This window comes from Phyllostomus hastatus, unplaced genomic scaffold (genome assembly GCF_019186645.2).
Source record: "Phyllostomus hastatus isolate PE091 unplaced genomic scaffold, TTU_PhHast_1.1 phas_scaffold_55, whole genome shotgun sequence".
Lineage (NCBI taxonomy): Eukaryota > Metazoa > Chordata > Mammalia > Chiroptera > Phyllostomidae > Phyllostomus > Phyllostomus hastatus.
Window position 1 is genome coordinate 14,565,099 of NW_025334035.1, and position 23,950 is coordinate 14,589,048.

Genomic DNA, 23,950 nt, shown 5'->3' on the forward strand with positions numbered 1-23,950 from the left:
CTTGTGAAGGCCAAAGGACAGAAGGGGCCCCTGTTGAGCTTAACAGAGTTGATAGACATCACCTTCCTACCCCAAGGCCTGGCCTTGACTAAATGGCTACATTGAACAGTAACAGCCCTTAGGAATAGGGAGGTAAAACCTGGAAATACCTCTCAGATAATTGTCCCCAACCAGAAGTTCCTTCCTTTACAGGCCTGTCTTCCTAGGACTGCCACACAAAGCACAGGTAGACCATGCCTTGCCTAGGGGGTCAGTAGGGGGAGACAGAGCCTCAGGCCCTCTAGGCACAGCTGTGGGAGCTGGTGGCCTGGACAGGCCCCTCTAGAGAAACTCATACTGCCGCTATCTCTGAGCAGTTTACAAACTTGTAACAAAATCCCTAAGCATCAACATTATTTGTCCTTTTAAGTTCTAGTTCCAGAAGTCTACCCTCAAGAAATAATTCCTTCAAACAGGAAAATGTATGTACAATTGGAGTCCTTGCTGTTTTCTACACTACTGTCCAAATGTTTTTGAAGTTTTTTTCTTTTAAAGAACATGAGAAACACATTGTTAAAAAAACAAAAAACAAAGAAACAAAAACCCTGGATATAATACTACCAAAATGTTAAGCTCTGTTAAGCAGCTGGCAAGCACTCCTGCACCTGAGAGGAAGGGCCTGCCTTCCTGGCAGAGCATGCCTTCACTGCTTGAAGAGCCACAGTGAGAAGGAAGTGGCTACAAGTTACCCTCCCCACTCCCTAGAGCCTGAGATGAACCCCCCAATGACACAGAAGGGTGGCAGGGAAGACAGGAAAGGTAGCTCCCCTGAGTTCTCGTTCAATGTTAACAATCATCCTAAAAAGCTGCAGTTACTCTCTCCATTCCACAGATGGGGAAACTGAAGTTTGGAGAGGTTACAAAAAGTGTTCAATGTCAACTAGTAGGTGGCAGAACTGAAATTCAAATCCACACGTCTCAATCTATTATTTTCTACAGGTTTCTTTTTTCCCCCCAGTACAAAGAATTTATTCTTCCATTTTATTTTCCCAGGGAAATGAGGAGAAGGAAAAAGTCAGCATGTGTTTTACAAAATGATAGATAGCAAGTGGAAGTACCTGGCACAGCAAAACCAACCATCAAATAAACAGTCCCCAGTAATGGAGGTCGCCAAAGCCCAAGGAGGCTCAGTCTCCTGGAGTTCAGAAATGAGAAGGAATCGAGGAAAGAATAGACAGGTACATGCTTTTCTACCCTCCCTTGCTCCTACCCAATAAATTCAAAATTTCACACAAAGCTTTGGTTTCTAGCAGTAAACAGGAGTTACACTCGTCCATCTCCTATTAAATAATCTTGTGGCTTTGACCTAAGATTTTTGCACCTGCATAAAAGTTCCTGAGTGACGGATATACATTCATCTTCCCTTTCTTGGTCTCCCAACCCCACTTTCAAATGAAGGCCCACTCATTGCTCCTCTCCATGAGGATTAGAGATTAAAACACAGCAATCTAGTGTTTGGCCTAAATCACTTATCAAGGAAAGGTCTGGACTCAGGATATTGAGAAAAAGGGATGGAATATTTTTCGCTTCTTCAGAATTTTTTCACAAATCATTTAAGAGATGGGGTGACACCCATACATTTAATGTATGTGTGTGAAGGTATGGGGGCTTTTGAGGGGGGTGCAGATAGAAAAGGAGACGAAGTAGGAGTAAAGTTTTTAGGGCAGAAGATCTAGTCCAAAATAGAAAAGAGGGGAAGAGGAACCAAAGAAAGGATGATTCAAGACCCCTCACTTCAAGAGGGATCCCAAGCTTACGTTTCAGACCCTTTTTGCCTGGTGCAGAACCTTTTGTCAAAGATGCTTTGACTATTTTTCTCAATACAAAAAGAAGTCTGTAAACAATAAAACCTCAAAAGAACATGGAGAAAGACCAACACATTTATACAAACTAGGCCACTTTGCAATCACCAAAATCAGCTACTGTGTGGCCAGCCGAGACAAATACATTAACTAGAGGGGGGAGCAATTACAGGAGACAAGAACCCAGAATCAGACACATATAACCCAATGCATTCTATTGCATTTGCCCCGTTTCAACACAGTCAGGTAGGTTTTTGGTGATCACAATATGTAAATGAAACCCACTTTTCTCCTTCAGCTACTATGACATTAGTCATTGCTGCAGCAGGAAAGGGCACTGGTCCTGGGTGTCACAAAGAAGCCATCACTTATGGTCTCTCTGAAGGCCAAGAGGAAAAGCAAAGAATTTTTAAAAGTTGAGGAATTTAGTCGTTGCTTCATATTTCCATCCCTGGACAGCTCAAAGTGGGTACAGAGGTATTGTTTTTAAAACCTATCTTTATTAACTTGTTTTTGTTTTTAACATGCACACACACACCCCTTGTTGTGCATGGTAAGCCTAGCTCAAACTAGTAAGGGATGGCTCTGGTGTGTAATATGAGTCCCAAACCCTGGAACTAGAGGTCTGGAACAGGAATCCTTGGTTGAACATATACAGGTAACCCTCACCTGATCTTAGCTTCCCTTCTGTGCCTTTCACCTAGCCCCACCTCTCCTAACCTCTGCATCAACCACTTATTCCTGTTCAGACCAATCTACAATCTTCCAGTAGAAGTAATGGGGCCATCCAATTAAAATCTAGTCTTCCACAAGACACTGAAGATGGAAGGGTTTTAAGAAGGCACTATGGCAGGAAACCCAGCTCTAATTGGCAAAAAGGAGGTAGTTCAATAGGCAATACTCTCCAAATAGTTCTCCCTGATGATAAAAACAACAAAAGTATACCTGAAGTGCAGACCCGGAGCTGCTGCCCACTTACCCTTGAGATTACTCACGTACCTGAGAACACAGTGCAGGAATGAGGATTTTAGATTAAAATAAACAAAAATACTAAACGAGGATATTTATATTATGAAAAAAAAAAAAAAAGTTAAGCCCTGGCTGGTGTAGCTCAGTGGATTGAGCGTGGGCTGCGAACCAAAGGGTCATCGGTTCAATTCCCAGTCAGGGCATATGCCTGAGTTGCAGGCCAGGTCCACAGTACGGGGCGCAGGAGAGGCAACCAGACATTGATATTTCTTTCCTTCTTTTCCCACTGAAATGAATAAATAAAATCTTTTTTTTTAAGTTAAAATGCACAAGATGTGTCATTTGCACACAACTAGTGCAGCTGGCATCCTGAGGAAAGTGGGACCCAAAGTACAGTTATCCAACATACCAAATAAAGTTGCACTGGCCCAGAAATTGGGTGGGGGTGAGCTTAGGGGCAGCAGGTCTACAGCTGTTCCCCAACCATCCCCTTTGCCTACAGTCACAACCCATTGCTTACGGCAACTCTCAGAACCCTATCCAAAGAGTGGGGAATAAGGAAAAACCCTGCTGTACCCCTGAGAGATTCCCTCCCACAGAATGTAATTTGTGGGCTGGGTTCATCAATCTGATTTCATGTTAATCTTTCACTCCGGCAAGGGAAATATTATCATTGCATATCCTTCTTTAGAAAGAAAACTTCCCTGTCCAGATCACTTTCAAAAGCTGGAGACTCAAACAAAATATGCACAGATAGATTTCCCCCAATCCCTCACATAAATTTGGATAGAATGTGGTTGAAGTTCCTTTGCCTCCCCTCTCCTCTCCACCAAGAAGAAAGAGGGGTTGAGGCTATAGAACCCAGCCTGAGATACATGGCAGTGTCAGCTGCCCCTTACCCACCCTGTCCCCCCTTTCTCCATTCTGCTGATTGATGCCTGCTCCTTGAAACTTCCTGATCACAAAAGGGTAGGCTCTGACACACTGTAGCTTAATTCTGGGCATCTGGGAGCAGGGCAGGGCCATGGATTTCTTCTTCTTCATCCCAAAAGTAGGCTGGCTTTCCCTGAGCTGGGGGTCTATTGGGCCTTCAATGGACATGAGGCCACCATATGGCGAATGCTCTGGCAGAAGTGGCACTTCTTGGGCTGGGGTGGCAGCTTGCATTCCTCGACATGATAGTCTAGACCCCCACAGTTCTAAATCCTGTCTCCTTTTGATCTGCACATTCTTCCCTTTTGTTCATCTCTCATTTGCAATATAGAACACCCCATCAGGGCCAGTGACTCGAATAGATTCCAGGCCCTTGGTGTAGTACTTAAAGGTGAACTCTACTGCCTCACCCTCCTTCAGGCTCCAGAAGCCCTCCACGTGCAGCTTACTCTGGTGCACAAAGACATCCACTGGTGGGTCAAGCGTGACCCCTGCATGGGTGGTCATGGATAGGAAGCCAAACCCCATGCCCACATTGAACCACTTACAGATGCCAGCACCATGCAGCAGCAGTGGTTCCTCTGCTGCCGAGGCCACACCTACTAGTGCCTTGGCGGGGCCACCTGCAAATTGCTGGAGCCCATGGTAGTCGGCTAAGCCTGCCACCCTGGGCCCTAGGTTGGGTGGCTATTGGCTCCAGAGAAGTCCGGGAGCAAAGGTGTAGCTCAGAGAAGAGGCAGCTACATCTTCCCCAGCACTATTTCCTACAGATTTCCTGAGGATAGACTCATCCAATTCAGTTTCATTTTGACTGGTTCCATAGTGGGGAAAAGCCCCGCTTGAAGTGACCTGTGCATCTGGACTGCCCAAGTGGTTGTGCTGTCTTCCTAATGACAGTGTGTGCACACTGGACTCTAATTCCGGACAGATTTACCTGGGACATTCAGGAGGGACAGCGAGAGACACTCTAAATAACCTGGATCTCAAGTCAGAATCCCTTTGGGCTGGTGAGTTGTGAGAGTTCCCGGAGTGACTTGTCACCACCCCACTTGTGTCTATTTATGCAACCTTCTGCCTAGGACTGCTGCTGTGCAGAGGTAAAACTTGACCAGAGTCACCAAAGGCCTCTCATTTTCTGAATGTTTGTCCCTCCCTCAAATTCTTATGTTGAAACCCTACTCTGGTTTTAGGAGGTGTGGTCTCTGGGAGGTGACTAGAATTAGATGAGGTCATGAGGGAGTAGCCCTTATGAATGGGATTAGTGCCCTTCTAGGAGCCAGGAGAGCGCTTGCATCCTCTGCTTTCTGCTTTGTGAGTACAGGAGTCCGCCATCTGCAACCTGGAAGAGGACCCTCCCCAGAACTTGACCATGTTACCTCTGATCTGGGACTTCCAGACTCCAGGGCTATGAAAATAAATTGCTACTGTTTATAAGAAACTCACTCTATGGAACTTATACAAGCCCAATGAACTAAGACAGCTTCCAAGAGTCAGCCCCACCCCCAGGGAGAAGACACACAGCCCCTCGGGAAGGCTGGCCCATTCCTGAGCGCCCCCTGCTGACTGTCAACCGTGACAGGTTGACGTCAGAGGTGTGGCGCCTTGAAGGAGTTCTCCTTTGGGACTAACTCTAAACCAGTAAAACAGAAAAGGTCCTGTCATCATTTAAACTCCACAACATTCACATCAGAGGATTTCTTTGGATAATTGGTTTATCTTTTCATCTTTGTACTTCCCTGATTTTACAAAATTGGTACAATAAATATGTTAATTTTATAATTGGAAAAAGCAGCCATTTTCATGGCATCTGCTCTCTTGCATATATATGCTACCCTTAGTTTCAAGATCCAAACCAATCTTTATGTATTTTTTATTGTCTACATTTTAGTTAAAGGTTTGCAACACTTTAACAAATCTAAATAGGAAAATTTAAAGTTACAAGAAGAGCAAATAAAGGGATGGCTTTTCCCATTAAGGACATGGTGCCTTGTCAGTGCACTCAGATGGGATTCAGTTACACTGGGAGTTCTCTGCTGGAACCAGGGAGGGCATAGTACTGGGTGAGCCATTCCTTCTGTGACTGGGCAAGAGGTTAGAAAGAAGGGGCCTGGATGGAAGGGGGAGGAGGAGGAGCAAACAGTGTTCAGCTGGTTCCCCATTTGCAAAGCTTATGCCTTTGACACGGCTATTTTTGGGTTTGGGAGAGGGGGTGGAATTCTTCCCTACTCTGCTTGGCAGCTGCTCTGCCCTAGCTCCCTCTCCCTGCTCCTCCTTTCCACAGCTCTCTTGAAAGAAGGAAGCAGACCCTTGAGTATTCCTCCCCTCCCAGCCACCCCTTTACCCCACCCCCATACTCTCAGAGTATCTGTAGGCCTCACCCACTTGCTTGTGTTTTTATACAGAGCTGGGAAAATGTGGAAATAAATAAAGCCTCAATTAGGCAAGCATCCAAGAATTGGGAGTGGGGCAGGGCAGGGGTCTAAGGCCCCATCCCAATGCAGGAATGCCTGAGAAAGCTCTGGAAGCCTCAAGCTGCTAGGAGGCTGGAGACTTCCCACAGTCTCCCTTTTGGTCTGTGCTGAACAGGCAGGCTCACAGCCAAGGGCCCAAGAGCCCAACCTTACTCCCACACCAAGACTCACCGGCAGGCTCCCTGCCACCCAACACACAGAAGGATGAAAGGGGTCCGCATACTTGCCCCCCTCTTTCTTCCTCCTTGAATCCTGTCTCGGAGCAGGAGGCAGGGCCCTCCAGTGTAGACCTGGACCTAGGTGCAATGGTAGTCCTCTAGATGGAACAAAGGCAGTTCCCCCCTTTTAACTGTGGAAACTCAGCCATTTCTTATTTATTCCATTCTGAGCCTGGAGAGAGCAATGAGAGGGAGATCTTATTTCTTCCCCTAAGTTGAGGGGTAGGGAAGAATCATATTCTATAGGGAGGAGACTGGACAGGAAGTGGTTCAGATATTTTTAGAGACATGGGAATTAAGTGAGCAGGGACCTTCTGGAGCCAGAAATGACTTTGTTTCGATCCCAATGCTGAAAGGCCAAATGGATAGGGTTCAGAGCAAGGGGCCTGGAGTGTGGCAGGGGTAGGATTAGATTCCAGGGAAGAGAAGAGAGGAGCTGAGTGAGAGCTGAGATCCCTGCAGGCTACTCCACTCTCTCTGCTACAGCTGTCTGGTCAGTTTTAGCATTTATACAAGCTGTGCAAGTCACCGCCTCACAGCAGCATTGGGTGGCACTGAATCAGGGCAGGACATTGAGTGCAGCACCCTACTTTCTTCTACCCCCTGCCGTAGGGTATCCTCAACAGCCCACCCAACTCTCAGAAGAAGGGGTCACAAGAGGGTGGGGTGAGGTGCCAGTCACCCTAGCTCTCTTTGTACAGATTCTGGTCGACAGTGGAAGGATCAAATGCAATCTAAAATACACATTTTCAATTATCTGCAAGCTTCCAATGAATGAGGCTACCTCAGTTCTTTAAGACCACAAATACACTCTTAAACCTCTGTGGGGTACCTCACTCAAGAAGCATCCTTCTACAATCTCCAAAACAGCTACAAAAACCAGGATGTAGGACCTGGACATGTGGAAAATAGACGAGAAAGTGTGTGACCTTAGACGGCTTCCCACTGCTGACGGAGTACAGCGTTTCCGGAACACGATCTGGCAACAACTATCAACTGCCTCCAAAATGTACACACTCTGGACCACACTCTAGGAGTCTGTGCTGAAGAATTATATAAAAAGAAAAGAAAAAACTTGAACCCAACAAAAACATCCAACAGTAAGCACTAGAACAAACAGCCATTTGATGGAAGAGTATGTAGCTATTAAAGACTATACTTCCGCCCTGGCTGGCGTGGCTCAGTGTATTGAGAGTGGACTGCGAACCAAAGCATCGCAGGTTCGATTCCCAGTCAGGGCATATGCCTGGGCTGCAGGTCACAGCCCCCAGCAACCACACATTGATGTTTCTCTCTCTCTCTTTTCCCTCCCTTCTCTCTCTAAAAATAAATAAGTAAAATCTAAAAAAAATTTGTTAAAAAAAAAAAGACTATACTTCTGATGGCAACATGAGAACTGTTAGAACAGTTCTATTAAAGATGACAGGGTTTTTTTAATTCTTAATTTTAAGCCTCAGATAAGTATACAACACCCCAAGAGATCAGTATATAACCACCACAATATCAAGAGATTTTTATCTTTGGCTAATATATGGGCAACTTTGTTGTCTGCATGCTTTCTCATTTCCCAAAGTTTTCACAATGAATATACATACTTTATTTCTGGTAGTAGGGGTGAGAAACTACTATTTCTTTAGCCCCAGCTTTTCCTACCACCTGGGTGCTTTGGCTGGTCCCACCTTCAGTGTCAGACACTCCCTCTACTTAGAAGCACCTCCCTCTCCATCTCCAGATTATCCCCAATTTGCTTCTCCCAGGAAGCCCCAGAATTCACCAGCCTGGTTCCTGTGGCTGAGTAGCGGTTGTGTGCCTGTGTTTCTCCTTCCTTTTCTCTCTCTCTCTCTCTCTCTCTCTCTCTCTCTCCTCACCCCCCTCCCACCCCTCTCAGCACTTATGTACCCCATGATGGCGGACCCCTCCGTTTTCCTGACTACAGAATGTTAGATCCTGGAGGGCAAGGACCCTTTCTCATCTTTATTTTTTCAGCTACCAGCCCACCCATGGCACACAGCCAGCAAACAACCAAACAACAAGTGAATGAATGAATTCAGCCCCTCCCATGGTTTCCAAAGGTCCCCAGAAGAGAGTCATCAGGAAAACATTTAATGTGGGAAGAAGGACAATACAACAGCACTATGTGGGCTTGTCTATGTGGCCCTGGGATAAGGACAGGCCCAAGCCATAGATCTCCCTGATGGCATTTCTCAAGGCAGCCAGGATATCAGTTGCAGAGCCTGACTGGTCCATGACAACAAGGGTCTTATTGTTGGTGTAAGAGATGGCTGGGCCCCATCACTGAAGGGCCTCATTCACCGGAGGAGATTAGATAAACGGTCTCTCTCTAACTTTTTTGGAACAGCAGTCATCATTAACCCTTTGGTTCAAACCAGAAGAATCCATAATTTCAACTATTTATGAAAATATCTCTTCCTCAATAAAAGGTGTACACAATACGGTTAAATTCAGAAGCTAAAAATACACACATCGCCTGGCAGGCACACGAGCATTCACTCTCAGACATACACACCCCAGCACCACACACACACACACACACACACACACACACACAAGAAGCTATAGAGACCCAGAGGAACATGACCCACACAGGACAGAATGAGGACAGAAAATAACAATAGTACAGAAACAGGGGTGGGAAGGCAGAAGGGAGATGCCCACCCTGGACACCAACCAGCATGCGCCCTCAGTGTGCACACCGAGTCATGAAATGGAGCAGTGGGATCGCTAGGTAAACATGGCTGAACATGTTCAAGTCCCTGCTAAAGCCCTAATAAAAATGACCACAAAGGAATTCTTAAAAAGATATAAATCCTGAAGGACAAAAAAACTAGAGAGGAGACAGCAGCAGAGATGGGAATATTAATTAAATTTTGGAATGTAGGAAGTGGCTGTGTGCATGGAAAGTAACTAAGTAGAGCAGAGAAAGCCTCTGGAGGGAATCAGGGGGAAACAGGCCGGCACTGTCCTGGAACTCTAGAAAGATTAAGGCCTGGAGGCTCCAGGTCTCTCTGACTACCAGGGAGGCCGACAGCAGAAGAACGAGTCAGCACCTGTGGAAGGAGCCCCAAACCCCAGGGGCCTAGCTCCCACCAACAGCAACCAGAGTGGGTGGGTCTCTGGAAAGGCCCTGGACTAGGCGGCAGTAGGCACTGCTGTGGGGAGAGAGGGTGGAAGCTCAGTGGAAGTATGCACCCTGGGAGTTGAGGTCTACCCCTGTAACTCTAAGTCCTTCTGTTGCCCATACATCTCCCTGGACTGGAGATGAGAGGACCTTGTCTGGGGAAACTAAACAGCCCAACAGAAAGATCACTAACTGGCTTTCTCCATGGCCTAGAGATGAGAGATTTTATATTTAGACACATTTGAAGGTCTCCCCAAAGTCACCAGTTCCCTGCCTGTCCTAAAGTAAGGCCAACCAGTCAATACACCAACATACACCCTGCAGTCTCCTTCTTAAATACAAGCTCTCAGCTAAGGGTCATCACTCATTTTAGAAAGCCCAAGACCAAATTAAGCAGAAAGGGAACTAAGAAGAGAGCAAATCAGACCAGAGACAATAAAACTTCAAAATAACTGAAATTAAAAGTATTGCATTCATGAAACATGAATAAGATGCTATAAAAAGATAAAAAGGGGCACAGAGGACAAAATATGAGCTCTAAAAATATGATCACTGGCATAAGAATCAGAATAAAAATACTGAAATATGGTAGCTGGAATAAGAAACAAAAGGTTTAACACAAGGTTAATGAAATCTCAGGCATGATAAAGAGATGCAAAAAAGATAATAAAATTAAAGACTCTGTCCAAAAGAACTGACAACCAAATAACAGGAATTCTACAAAAATGAAGCAAAGGAAATTACCAGAGGAAAAAAACACAAGAAAACTTTCTGGACCACAAGGACAGAATTTCCACACTAGTACATACACAGGCTTCTAGCTCAATGTAAAAATGTAAACCCATGCCAACGCATATCTTCATGAAACTTTAGAACTCAATTCAAGAAGCTCCTAAAAGTTTTCAGAGAGAAAACTCTATTTATTTACAAAAAAACAGGAATCAGAGCCTTTGTATATGAACTTCTGAACAGTTATGGTAGGAGTTAAAGACAAAGAAGAATGCCTTTAAATTTCCAAGAAAAATTATTTCCTAGCTAACATTCTATAACTAGTCCAGCAGTAGCTAGACTATATCCAGTCAAGAGTGTGGGTAAGAAAGGCATTTTCAAACATACAAGCTCTCAAAATTTGCTTTTCCCGTGTGCCTTTGTCAAGGGGCTTCACCAAATGGAGAAGTAAACAAACAAACAAAGAGGTCAATCTAAGACACCCAGGAGAGAAAGAAATGGAACTTCCAGATGGGAAGCAAAACCCAGGTCAAGAGCTCTGCAGCACACCTGGAGAAGAGTCAGTCCAAAGGCAACAAGACGACAGAAGGCTCCGCAAGAATGTTACTTTGAAAAAAAGAATCATTGTACTAGATAACTTGCTCACACTAAGAGGAGTTTTATAGTTCTGTCAAAAAGTTAAGAGTTCAACAAAGGTTAAACAGACAAACAATGAAGGTGGGGGAGGTGATTATTAACTGCAAGAGAAACTAAATATGAAAAGAAATACAATCCTAGTTTCCTACATGACTTGAATGTATACTTTCCACACATAGTAATTTAAACACATAGTCATTTACACATTGATTCAACCCTAATATTTAAGTATATTGGTAGGATAGAGAAAGGCTGAGGAAAGATGCAAGAATACATATGTGTCTGCACATACGGAGGTGTGCGTTGTGTGTGGCAAACCACACAGATGAAAGAACTAATCCCTATCTTCAAAAACTCAAGAAGTAACAGTATAAACATGTGACTTATGAACACAGAGGTAAGTATTAGAATTCTCTAGCTATACTTCCTCTGGGAACAGGCTCAGGAATAAGGAAGAAGGGGGGAAGAGTAGTGGACTTGCATTACAAGCCTCTGGTTACATTATTTGACTGCAAAATGCATGCATATATTAATTTGGGGGAAAAGCCCCAACAACACTTTTAAAATTCCCACAGGGCTTATTTCAGCCTTTGTGTATGTCGGGGAGCATAATAAGATCCCAAAGTAAACACTGAGGTACAGGAAGAGAAATGGATACACATTACATAACCCTCCAAAACACTGCCCAACTGTCACACCAATGAGAATATAAAATAACTTTCACAGGTCGGAGAGACTGACCTCCTGGGCCCTCAGGTAAGCAGTTAGCTCTGGGTGCTACTTCTCTTTAGGATGTGTTCATGCATTATTTTCTTCATTGGGTAAGACCATTAGAAACAAAGAACTGTTCCTCTAATTCAACAACCTCAAATAGGGCATTTGGTGGAGGAAAGTTTGTGTTGCCCGAAGCAGTTATGAAAAGATCATTTCTAAGGTTGTTACAGTTTAGAAACTTGACTTGGGGTTTATTATAAAATTTAAACCACATAACTGAATGTGTTCTAAAATTAGGCAAACGCTTTTTTTTCCAGACAGGATAAGGCTAATAATATATGGAGGAAACCAAAACTGCTACCAGGCTAACAGATGTTCTTATATACCACTAAACCAGAGGATCTATACAGCAGACTTCTCCCTGCTTTTACCCCTTCAAATCACTGCACAGGCCACCCTCACAACATCCTTGAAGAACAAACACCTGTGATCACACAAATAACTTAATGAATGAGCAAACAAAACAGATACACGTTTTCATGTCCGTTCCCTTCTGCAGATATCTGGGCCTTCCTTTTCTCCGGGCAGCAGTGACAGCCCTCCTCCCCAAACACTGCTCTTGGTGCATGCACGGGGGTCCACAGCACAGGATGTAGGTTCTCATACAAGAAGACATTTCAATGTCCATCACCATAACCTGCATGAGCTTTTGTCTTTCCCTACAGGGCCTATGCAGGGGGGGAAAAAAAAACGGTAAAAATGCTGAGTGACCCTCAGAGGAAACCTTCACTCCTCTTTTCCTGCTTAACAAAGGTAGGATTTGGGCTTACTTCAGCAACAGCTGTGGCCTGGTCCAGTGGGCCAAGGGAAGCAAATAAAGAGAAAGAAAGGAGCATCAGGGGCACCTTCAAAAGTTCCCACCAATCATGCCCTGGCCTCCCCCATCCCCATTCCTACCACAGTAAAAAGAAAGAGAAGACAAAGGATTACAGATGTGCACCTTTCTAAAACCCAAACCTCAAGGACAAGGCTGTTGTTTGTGTAGAATAAAAATAAATAACAGTGTGTATCTGACACAGACTCATAGCAGTTACTCTTTTCCTGATAAAGTAATACAAGCTTTCCACACTATCATAACAAGTGTCAGGATATGAAGCAGAGCAAGTGAGTCTGTCTACATGGATGAAGTAAGTTTATTTGAAAATAGTGACTCTGCGTTTGCTACACTTTGCATGATAACACCGCCTTTGTTTGGAGGAAGGAGAGACAATGCCTTAGAGAATATGTTAGAAGTGAGCAATGAGATAAAATGGGCAATTCCAAATAAGAGGGGGAGAAGAGGAGGAGCGGGAGAGGGAGGGACGGGGGAGAGGGAGAGATGCATGAGACAGGAGAGGGAATGGACAGAAAGGGGGGACACATGTGCCGGACATGACCCAGTGAGGTAAGGGTTCGTGAGGTATTTGGGTTGTTTCCTGCTAAGGACTCTCATCTAAAGCTCAGCCCCAATACCTGCCCTCTTCCAGTATAAGCTGCTACAGCACTGCCAAGAAATAGTATAACCCTGTTTACAATGACACTCTGATTGCACTTCACATTCCCAAAAGTTAATGTTTACGTAGCAACCATGCCCAGGTACACCTGGGTCGGGGCTGACTGTTTTCTTAACTTTCTCTCATATAGCATGAATTATGTTCTCCTCTTCTCTTGGAAAGGAGGCCCCCAAAGGTAAGAAACCTGATGCATTCTCTTGACACACATGCCAGCACTCTCCTATCGCAGTCCATGGCCACCATCACACATTGCATTGTGCTGTCCTCCCGCTCTTCACACCCTCAGCTCTCCCAAGGGTGTGAAGAGAGCCCCGGCAGCTTCCACCTTTCAAGTCAGGTGGGGCAGGAAGGAAGGCTGAGCAATGCCGCATGGTGAAGAGGGCCCTGGATGAGGATGGGCTGTATGGTGCTGCAACCATTGCTGGGCAACCCTTGACACCCACAGTTACAAGTGCCTACTACAGACAGGAGGGTCTGCTGGCACAGAAAACATGAAGGTGGGTCTGTTTCTCAGTCACTTGCAGCTCATTAAGAAAGGACACTGCCCTATTCATACAACCCCACTCCAAGGAGTGAGAAGCACAGCCTGGAGTGGACAGGTGTCTCTGAAAGCTACTGGTAGGTGCCTGTGGAGGCCTCTCCTCCCCTCCGGATCTGTTTCAACTGTCAAAGCTGAGGGCTAGACTAAAGGATGCTTCTGAGGACCTTGCCAACACCACAATATCAACTGTGCCCCTGGCCCCTTATGAGACATCCAGGACAGCCCCCTACATCACTGGGACCAGAATGTGTGACCGTGCTGACTGGGACTGCTCCTGTGAATGCACTGGATGTTGGGCTGGGCATGTCCTCCACACCCAGGTGTCAATGAAACCTCACCCCACCCCACCCTACTGGAATGAGGAAAAGAGGCAGCCTAGCCCTTTAATTGCCCCTTGTCACTTCTCGGTGCCAGCTGGGTATGCTGTGGCACTCAACAGGTATCAGCAATCCAGCAGATTTAGCACAAATCACACCACAAAGAGGTAAAGACTTCTGCTACAGTTTGCCCTGCCATACAAGGGCTCTTCAAACATTAACCATGCAAAGCTCCAGAATCCTTGAGCCAGTAGGGATGTCTGGGAATTGAGCCAGAGCAGCTCCACCCTCCAGGTCTTTGACCCATGACTCCATGCAAGCACCCCAGCTCTGCAAGGAAAAAAACCTTATCCTTAGGCAAGTTACCACTCTTCCCACAAGGCCATTTCAAAGATTAAATGTGAGCCTAGTGAGAGCAGCTAGCACTCGTAATTGGTCCATGGTTTCTTTTTACCTCTACATTTATCACACAGGCAAGCTGGTTCCAAACAATGTGCATGGCTACCCGGAGGAAGTAAGCCTCAGGCTTCTGCCCTGGATACAGCTACCACACCCTTAGACAGACAGCCTGATGTCACTAATAAGCATCCTCACATACTGACTTCTTGCTGAAGCATGGGCACCTCAAAGCACTGCTGGGCCACCATATCCTCATTGGTTGACAGGGAGACAGATACAACCCCCCTCAATGGATTGAGAGGAAGGATAATGAATCACTTATGCCAATATTAGACTTTGAGGAACAGTCTGCCCACCACCCTCCATCCAGGAAGCCCAAAAGGAAAGTTACCTGAGGAGGGACAGAAAGCTGGGCTAGAATCTGGACTCAGAATAATGCTTCAAATGCCCTTTTCCCCTGCTCCAGGACAAGGGTGCTCCCACGTGGCTGGAAGTGGGTCATACCTGGGACTACACCAAGTCCTTCAAAGCCTCTGCAGTTTTCAAGGAGTCTCTGTCCTCCTCTACCTGCACTGTTCTATTCATGCATCCAAGCGTCCCACAGCTTGGTAAGCAACACCACCCTTGTTAGAAGTAAACACAGACTCCTCAAGGATAGCACAGAGACTCTTTCCTCCCTCACCTCCCTGGGGGCCACTAGAAAAGGACGCCAGACCTTGCTAGTACAACACCTCCCACTTTGTGGGGCTTGTCTCAACAACTGAACTCAAGTCAGAAGAGCGCCAGAGCTCTGTGATTCCAGGCTCCATGTCTCATGACTGGGGCTAAACTACTTCTCTATCACCCTAATCAGCATCAGGGGCCGGTCCTTTCAGGTCCTTTCCTACTCGGACATTCCATGACTGATTACACTGTGAAAACACAGACAGCTATGGAAGGAGGGACATGCGACACCTGGTGAGACTATGCTATCAGGGGCCATCTTTGGTGGCTCCAGTTTCTTCCTTTCCCTCATCTATGTAATGCCTTTTCTGTGTCTGGTGCCCACATCTCAGGCCCAGGAGTGGCAGCTGGGAGTACTATTTAACCTTGCCCAAAACAAGAGTGAGGGAAGTACCAGAAAGGGCGATGATGCAGAGAAGAGACAGCCACTCCTTCTGGTCACATGGAAGTCACACTTCTCCCAAGAAGGTGGCTGGCCCTTCCCACTGATCTCCCAGCTTAGTCTAAGGCAATGCCACCCTCCAGACCTGGCTCAGATCATCTCTTTTGCGGAAACTTCCAGGCAGAGTCTGCTAGCCCTACTCTGTTCCCAGAGCACTTCACATTAGCTCCTTCTGTTCACACCCTCTATGTCAGCTGAGAAATGGCATTCAAAGATTCCCATTTCCCAGTCTGCAGAACCCGTGTTACCTTAGTTGGTACAAGGGACTTTGCAGATGTGATTAGGGTAAAGATCCAGAGATGGGGAGATTGTCCTGGCTTATTCAGGTGAGCCCGAAATGTAATCGCAAGTGTCCTCCTAAGAGAGACACAGAGAGAGATGTGACACGGAAGAGAAGAACATGGACTAACAGAACCAAGAGGCTGCAGTGATGTGAACAAGGGGCTATGAGCTGAGGCAGGCGGCCCCTGGAACCCGAGAAAGGCAAGGACCCAGGTTCTCCCCTGGAGTCTCCAGAAGGAACCTGCCCTGCTGGCACCTTGACTTTAGCCTAACCCAGGGATCCTGGTTTTGAACTCCTGATCTCCAGAACTGTAAGAGAACAAAGGTGCTGCTTTAAGCCTCCAGGTTAGTTGCAATTTGTTATAGCAGCCACAGGAAACTAACACAACTACTACATAATTAGCCCCACTTGCTTGCCATTGTCTCTGAGATTCCACCAGTGGAACCATTCCCTGGGTTTAGAGACCTTTCCCACCATAAAGAACATTCCCTTCCCTTCCCTTCCCTGACAAAGAAAAGATTCTTCTGAAAAAGTGTTTGTGGAGTAGAGGGAGGGCAGAAGACATTGACAGCAACACAGTAAGCTGCCTACACACAAATAACACCTTAAGTGGATTGGCTTATCAGATTCTTAGTATTTCCTATTTCCCAAGAAGGTCCAAAGCAAAAGACGTGGTCAGGCAGGAAGAGCTGGGTGCACATAGGGTGGGATCCTGAGTAAGTGGTGGAGCAAGAGGGACATGAGAAGTAAGGGTACAGGGACTTTGCTCCTGGAAGGCTCTGCAGCCTGGCTTCATGTTGCCAAGACGTGTGTCTGTGAGTATGTGAGGACTGCATGCACACAGTGAACAACACACTAGTACTAGTTACCTGGCTGTTTTTCAACCCAAATGTTTTCTGCTGCTACCTTCCATAAAATGACTCTTTCAATAGTTCTCTCCCTGCTGCTACTTAATTAGTTTCCTAACCCATTATTTCAAGCTGTTTACTTTTCTAATACCTAAAGTCATTTCTCTCTCTGTGAGGAGGGACCCGCCCAGTCCATTATCATAAACACTCACTCTGCAGGCCACAGAGAAGTCCATTCACAGTTATGATCTCCAACAAGGGTGCCAATGAGGCCCATCCTTTGCTGCCATCCAGGAACAGAGCGAAGGCCACAAAATTCCCTCCACCAGCCCAACAGAACTGCTCCTCCAAACACCCATCACCTCCTTCCATCACTAAAAGAGTTGTGCACACTCCAAGAGCTGGACAGATGGCACCTAAATGGATAAGATGTGAAACCATCGCCAGCCTCCTCTGTTAATTAATCGTGGGTGTCCAGAAGTCTCCCCACTCAGAAGCTGCAGGTACACTGCAGGGGAAGACAGAGAGAAGAACGTGGGGTATCTCATTATGGCTCATGGGCACTGAACAGAGAGGCAGGCAGGTAATTACTATTTTTCTGTGTTTGACTCACCACTTATGTAACTGGGAAGAAAGGTAAGCACACTTAACAGTTCTAGTGAGAAAAGACTGGTACTCATCATGCAACCCGAAGTTGCCAAGTTCTCTCAGTATGACGTAAAAGTCAGAGAAGGCAGATTCTCAGGGGGTACTCTTCTTAAAATGTTTACAACAGACTCAAGCACCAGAGTCAAGGACAATGGCAGACCAATTGACTCACCATCCAATCAGCCAACATGCGCTGAGCTTCTCCCACACCTGGACATACTATTCAATGTCCTGTCTATGCAGGCAAATACCAGGCCTTGCCTCAAGGTGTTCACTGTCCTGCAGAGGGAGGCACCTTGTAGAGATAAATGTCCTGGGGATAAGGGGCAGAAGAAGGAAGGTCACATCTGACCTCGGTCTTCTCTAGGTCCTTGAGAATGATTCACGGCTTCCAGCCTAGCCTTCCCACCCCACCTGGCTGGTGTTTGCTTGTTCCCTTCCACCTGACCCCCTTTAGCCACTCGTTCCTGTATGCCCACCTCTAACTCTTCCCTCTCCAAGGTTCAGGCCATCCATGTAAAAGATCCTAACACCCTAAGTACAAATAAATGCCTGTACTGCCCCAGACTCCAGCCCCAGTATGTAAAACAGGGAGCCCTCTCCTCCCCACCACTACCCAGATGGGAGCCAGGCAAGCAGGGAACCTAGCTACTCACTCCTCACTTATTAGTTCAGGCCCCATGAGCCAGTCTGTGACCTCCTGTGCTGGGTCTCCTTACCCATAAAACAAAGGTCTAGATCAGGGTCCTCCAGAAACCCTCTGATCTAACCCCCAGTAGTCTGCTCTGTTTATCACCCAAACAGTCCATTATTAACCATTGGTGGCTTCCATCCCCCAACTGATCCCTATGTGGAAAACATCACTTGGTTTAGCATGCAGAGTTATAAATGACCAGAAAAAGCTACCAGAGGCAGAACAGTACACTTTCCAATAGATATCAAGCTCAAACACCTTAACAAGCCTGTGTCTCCAAGCTCCTACCCAACTTAGGTGAAAAGTAAAGGAGTGGAGGCAAAAGTTCAGCTCCCAGGTTGCAGAGAATAATATGTGCACTGAAGATCCCAGAGAGACACACAGAAAATGTTCCTGCATCTGCTAGGTTCATTCTAGCAGACAAAGTCTCATCAACCACATTAAGGGGAAAAGGCATGTGGCACTTGTAAGCTTCACCACTGACCCCCTATCTATTGCCAACAGGACTTCTTTGTCAGTTGGCTCTGAAGACGCCCCATCCCACCTGGGCTCACCTATGGTATACCGCACTCACTGTAACATTTCAAAATCACTTAAAGGTGGCCCAAAGTGGCCTGCAGGAAGCCCACAGGCTGAGCACAGGGGCTCACACTCCCAGCAATCACCCCTCATCCTGCTATTTACTCCCTGCTGCCAGGAGACTACCGCGCAAACACCACAAGGACTGCACTAGTACCTCACCTTCCAGCCAAGGAAGGCCTTGCATGCATAATATATACTTTAAGATTCTAGTTTATCTTTAACATACTTAAGTCATTAAGCAATGAATTATTACAACACCCCTCCCAAAGAGGCAAAAAGTATTTTTAGCTGCCATTATTAAGGAAAGATGGGATGAGGGACTCAGATCTAAGGAAACTAAAGTGGGCAGGGTTCAAACACCTCAATACACTGGACTCACCTTCTAAACACCCCTGCTGGGCCACAACTCCTGAACACTCCCAGGATGTGCCTACCTGGACAGCTAGCACACTGGGCCCTGGCCCACTGAATAGCCAGAAGCCCCCTGCCTGTCTCCCAGCTACTCTCCACTTTTCTGCCTAAACATCAGCCTCTACACTGGCCTCAAAGGTTATCTAGAAAGACTGTTGTTCACGCATCAGCCAACAAGGGCAAACACTCACTACTTTTAAAAGGTTCAAAAACCAAGTTAAGTATTGTGGAAAAATAAGTTAGTTAAATGGTCAACACACGAAGAAGTGCCTTGTCCATGCAAGCACAGGGACAACCTGCCCCAAGAGGACATCTGTCAGTGCACACCCTTCCCTCCGGCTGCAGAGGGACTGGGGAAGGGAGGGATTGCAAACAGTCTACAAACTCAACTAAAGTAGCACCAGATCATACCCATTTTAAAATCTGGATTGGCCCTGGCCAGGTAGCTCAGTTGGTTAGAGAGTTGTCCCAAAGCAGTAAGGTTATAGGATCGATCCTTGGTCAGGGCACAAACAAGAATCAACCAAAGAATGCATCAATAAGTGGAACAGCGAATCAATGTTTGTTTGTCTGTCTGTCTGTCTGTCTGTCTCTCTCTAGAAATCAATAAACATAAAAAAATAAAACTGTGTTAAGGCTCTGTGCAGAATTCCACTTGGCAGAAGTCTCCCAGCCTATACATGAAAGCACCTAGAGACCTCAACAGAACACGGTACATCCCAGGGACATGGGGGCTGCTCTCCCTCTTTGGCAGCCCCCATCTTGCTCACAGGCTAGTGTAAGGATGAAAACAAACACTTCTGTGTTCAAAATTAATTTTTAAAACTATCATTATTATCATGGCAGGCAAAGCACTGGGGAAGAGCAGCAGAGTAAAGGAGGAAAGGAAGGTTGTCCCAGACTCACTGCAGGCCCAGCAATTCTGTGAGGTTCCTATGCAGGGAAAACAGGCAGGGAGGAGGGCCTGGCTCAAGGGCATTTAGCCAGAAACAGCAGAACTTAATGAAAACCCACATTTCCTGGACTCCCAAACCAACACTCTTCCTACACTCCTGGGGCTCCCAGCACCTACCATTAACAGGCCTACTTCCATCCCCTGGAAGCTAAAACCATTAAGAAAAAAGTATGAAGGCCAAAGCATGGCCCAACGCATGACAGACTTTAAAGTAAATCTAAAAACAGGAGACTAATCTGTAAGATATCTTCTGATTCTCCATCTTGCCCCATCCTTCGAATATGAGGGTTCCCTGTGCCTGAGGAAGCTTCTCTGTCTTTCAACTAGGCACAGGGACTAGCAAGTCTAAAATTAGTTTAGTTCAACGACCTAGAAGACACAAGGGGAACTACTGGAATTGCCAGTCAGTCTGTGGCTACTGATATACCCAGGGGGTAGGCAAGATGCTGAAAGCGCAGCCTGGCTCTTGGTCAGTGCCACTGGGCCATTCCCCCGTTGCACTCGGACAGTAGAGGCGGGCTGAGCCAGCCATTGCTAGACACAGCAAACAACAGGATAGCTGGGGAAAAGACTCCATCACTCTCCCAGAAGGCTTCTCACCTGTTCGCAAATCATAGTTCTGTCATTCAGAAGTTGAGCAACCCCACGAACCCCTGAGGCCTCCGTATCTCCATCTGTGCAATCCATGTTGTGGTGAGGACTACAGTAAAGACTGTGCCTGAAGAGCCAACACAGAGTGCTGGGCAGAGTGTGCTGCCCCTCCCCAACCCTCATGACAAGTAGGAAGGAGGCCCAAGACGTTGTCCTTCCTCCTAGAAGACATCTCTGACTCCCCAGACCACATACAACATGACTAACAAGTGCATCACAGTATTTCATCTTCACATGCTCACGTGGGTCCCAACAGGCTGTGAGCTTCACCCTGAGAGGGGTCTTCTTTTGACCACAAGCCCTTTCCCTGCAGGTATGGACACAACAGCCACCATGGTTACCAATGAATCACACACACTGGGCTGTCTAGATAAGCTCCAAGTGGAGGGAAACACAACCAGAGTTTAAAGCAGGGGTTCTCAAATATGAGTGGTTCCTAAAAAATCACAGGAAGTGGTTACTTAAACTGTGGACACACGGGCCTGCCCTCAGGAGATTCTCCTGCAGGGGAATGCCTGCACAATGATGTGATGAGAGAAGAGTGAGAGAACCTCAAAGACGGGTCCTAAAAGCAGTAGGGCTGAGCTGCGAGGTCCCCTCTCCTCACTCTTCTATGGCCTTGGGTACCTGTGTCCTACTCAGGGGTTTTGTGGCCTAAATTTTTCCAAGAATAAAGTGGGCAAAGGTCCTGAGGTCAAAACAACCTCTGGGACTCTGTCCTAAAGGAAGCAAACTGTCAAGGAGCCAGAGACTAACCTGTTAGCACCCACTGTCCTCTAAAGTATTCAGACCAAGCTTACAGCTTCACACACGAGCACACACATCCCAGAGTAGCTACTCTGGCTGGACCTTCGCATCCTTTAGAACTGTCAAACCCACAGCTACTCCCCAAGAAAAGCACACACCACTTATGTGAAGAATCTAGAGAAGTCAAAATCAGACAGAAAGTAGAATGGGGTCTGCCAGGGGCTGCAGGGAAGGGGACTGGGGAGTTAGTGTTTAACAGGGATAATGTTTCAGTTTTGCAAGATGAAAGGAATTCTGCAGATGGATGGGGTGATGGTTGCACAACATGAATGTGCTTAATGCCACAGAACTGTACTCTTAAAGATGATTAAAATGGTCAATTCTGTTACATGTATTTTACCATAATTAGAAACAAAAGAGGCTCAGACCATCTTTTTGCCTGCTTCCAGGAGGGAAAAGGAAGAGAACATGAAAACAAGGGCCCCAGAACTTCACTGTGCAGTGTGCCCTGCCCAAATCTCGGGGCCTGCTTTCCCTTGGGACTTGGTGTTTCTCTGGGAAAGCCTCCTACAGTGGCCTTTGGGTTCTGAAGATGCCAGCATATTAGCCTTACATCAGTCCCCAAAAGCTCAAAAAGAAGTATCAGAATTTGGTAAAATAATGGGTGGATTGCAGGAGGGAAAACAAAAGTAGAGGAGAAAGGCAGCAGTCTGGGTTCCCAGACCCCTCACTCTGCCCACGGCTGGAACACCAGAGGCCCAACCAGGGTGCTCAGGCTCCTGCTTGTCTGTGAGGCTGCCCTGGGCCCACCACGCCGAAGCTTGCATTTGGGAAATTTCTCTTCCTTTTTTGGGAAAACTGCCTCTCCTCCACACCCACCAGTTATAGGGTACGTAGGTGTAGCAAGAAAAAAACTTCCCCCAAAAGCAAAAGTGACTCCCAAAAAGGTAGTCGCAACCCAGAACCTTGTGGAAAAGAAAGGCAATAATTAGTTCCTAGAAGGTCCAAACCTAGTAGAAGACCCCAAGCAGAAAGGGCTCTCGAAGCAGCCCCTGAGGCAGGCACTTGCCCAGGGACTGAGGCCCATCCTCCTCCTGGGACTCCTGACACCCACAGTGACTGCTTTGTGCCCCTCTTGATCCTAGTAAAGGCAGCCCACACAAGTCCCCCCACTTGGTTCTCTGGGGCCCTCTGGAGGGTGTTCTCCTTTCTGCTGAGGCACCATCAAAAACTGCATGCTCACAACACTCCTAATCCCTCTCCCAGAAGCACCCCTGCTCCCATCTTCTCAACCTGAAAGCAGCAATTCTGCAACTGTGCATTTACAAAGATGCCAAGTTCAACTGAACAAATATTGACTGGGCCTCTGCCATCTAAGCCCCAAGCCAGACAATGCAGAAAAATACCAAAAAATTATCAGGGGACCCCAAAATGGGAGGGGGGCCACAATTTAGTTGGTAAGATAGCATTTAAACAAATTAAAACAAATAGTAATATTTTATAAAAGCAAAGTAACAATTTGAAAGGTACTGTAACTAAACATTAAGGGCAAAGTCCAACCGTTGAATACTATGAAAGTTATTACATGCAGGTTAACTAGGGAGGTCCAGAGGACAAGACAGTGCTGGAGCTCAGCTTGGCGGGAGTGGTAAAATCAGTGGTGGCTACCAGCTGCTCAGAGCTGCTGCTCTTGGAGACCAGCACCAAGATGGGGCCATTACACAGGTGCGACGGTCCAAGCATGCCACAGGAAATGGTACCTATGTGCTCCCCAGGTAAAAGCCATGCATAAGCAGTTCTGCTAGCCCTGTGGTCACCTGATGTGCAGGGACACTCCATGGAAACCCCTCCATACCAGAAGCAGGCCCACCCCTGTCCCCTGCCTGGCACCTACGACACCAGCCAGCTTCTCTCATTCCCAGAAAATCTGATGACTGAATCCTTCTGCACCCTTGAAGAACAGGGATGATAACAACTCATATTTTATTTTTAAAATATTTGAAAATTTTTAAAAAGTCACTGACAAGATCTCATAGGGTTTCTAAGCCTTGGCACTCTTGACATTTGCTGCCCGATCATTCTCTTGTGGGTGGAGTGGCTTGTTCTGTTGTGCAAACAGCAGGTTTAGCAGCATCCCTGGCCTCCACCCACTACAGACCAGTAGCAACCCCCTCCACCCACACAGCTGTGAGAATCTGAGATGACTCCAGGCCATGCCAGGCCTTGGAGGCACTGTGGTCCCCAACTGAAGACCACAGCTTTAGGTACTCAAACAGAACACTTCCAGCATGGCTAGAATTCAGTCTGCACACACCCTGCCTGAAAGTTCTCCAGCTCCAGGTCTCAGGATCCTGCTGGCCAGGTGGAAGCAGGAGTCCAGGCTTCAGGAAAGCTGACCCTGGTTTGGAGCTCCAGGATTCTGATGATGCTCATCCAGTGAGTGGCTGTGAAGAACAAGTCTTCATGCAAACCACTGGGGAATAGGAGTCTTTCTGTACGCCACATG

At 46.7% G+C, this 23,950-nt stretch overlaps 1 protein-coding gene and 1 pseudogene across 5 annotated transcripts in view; both read right to left on the minus strand.

The window, feature by feature from the left end:
- LOC123809196 (myosin phosphatase Rho interacting protein) overlaps window positions 1-23,950 on the minus strand; it is a 171,970-nt gene that overhangs the window by 106,577 nt on the left and 41,443 nt on the right. The gene's annotated exons all lie outside the window — the stretch shown is intronic.
- On the minus strand, window positions 3,802-5,114 carry LOC123809484 (annotated as a pseudogene).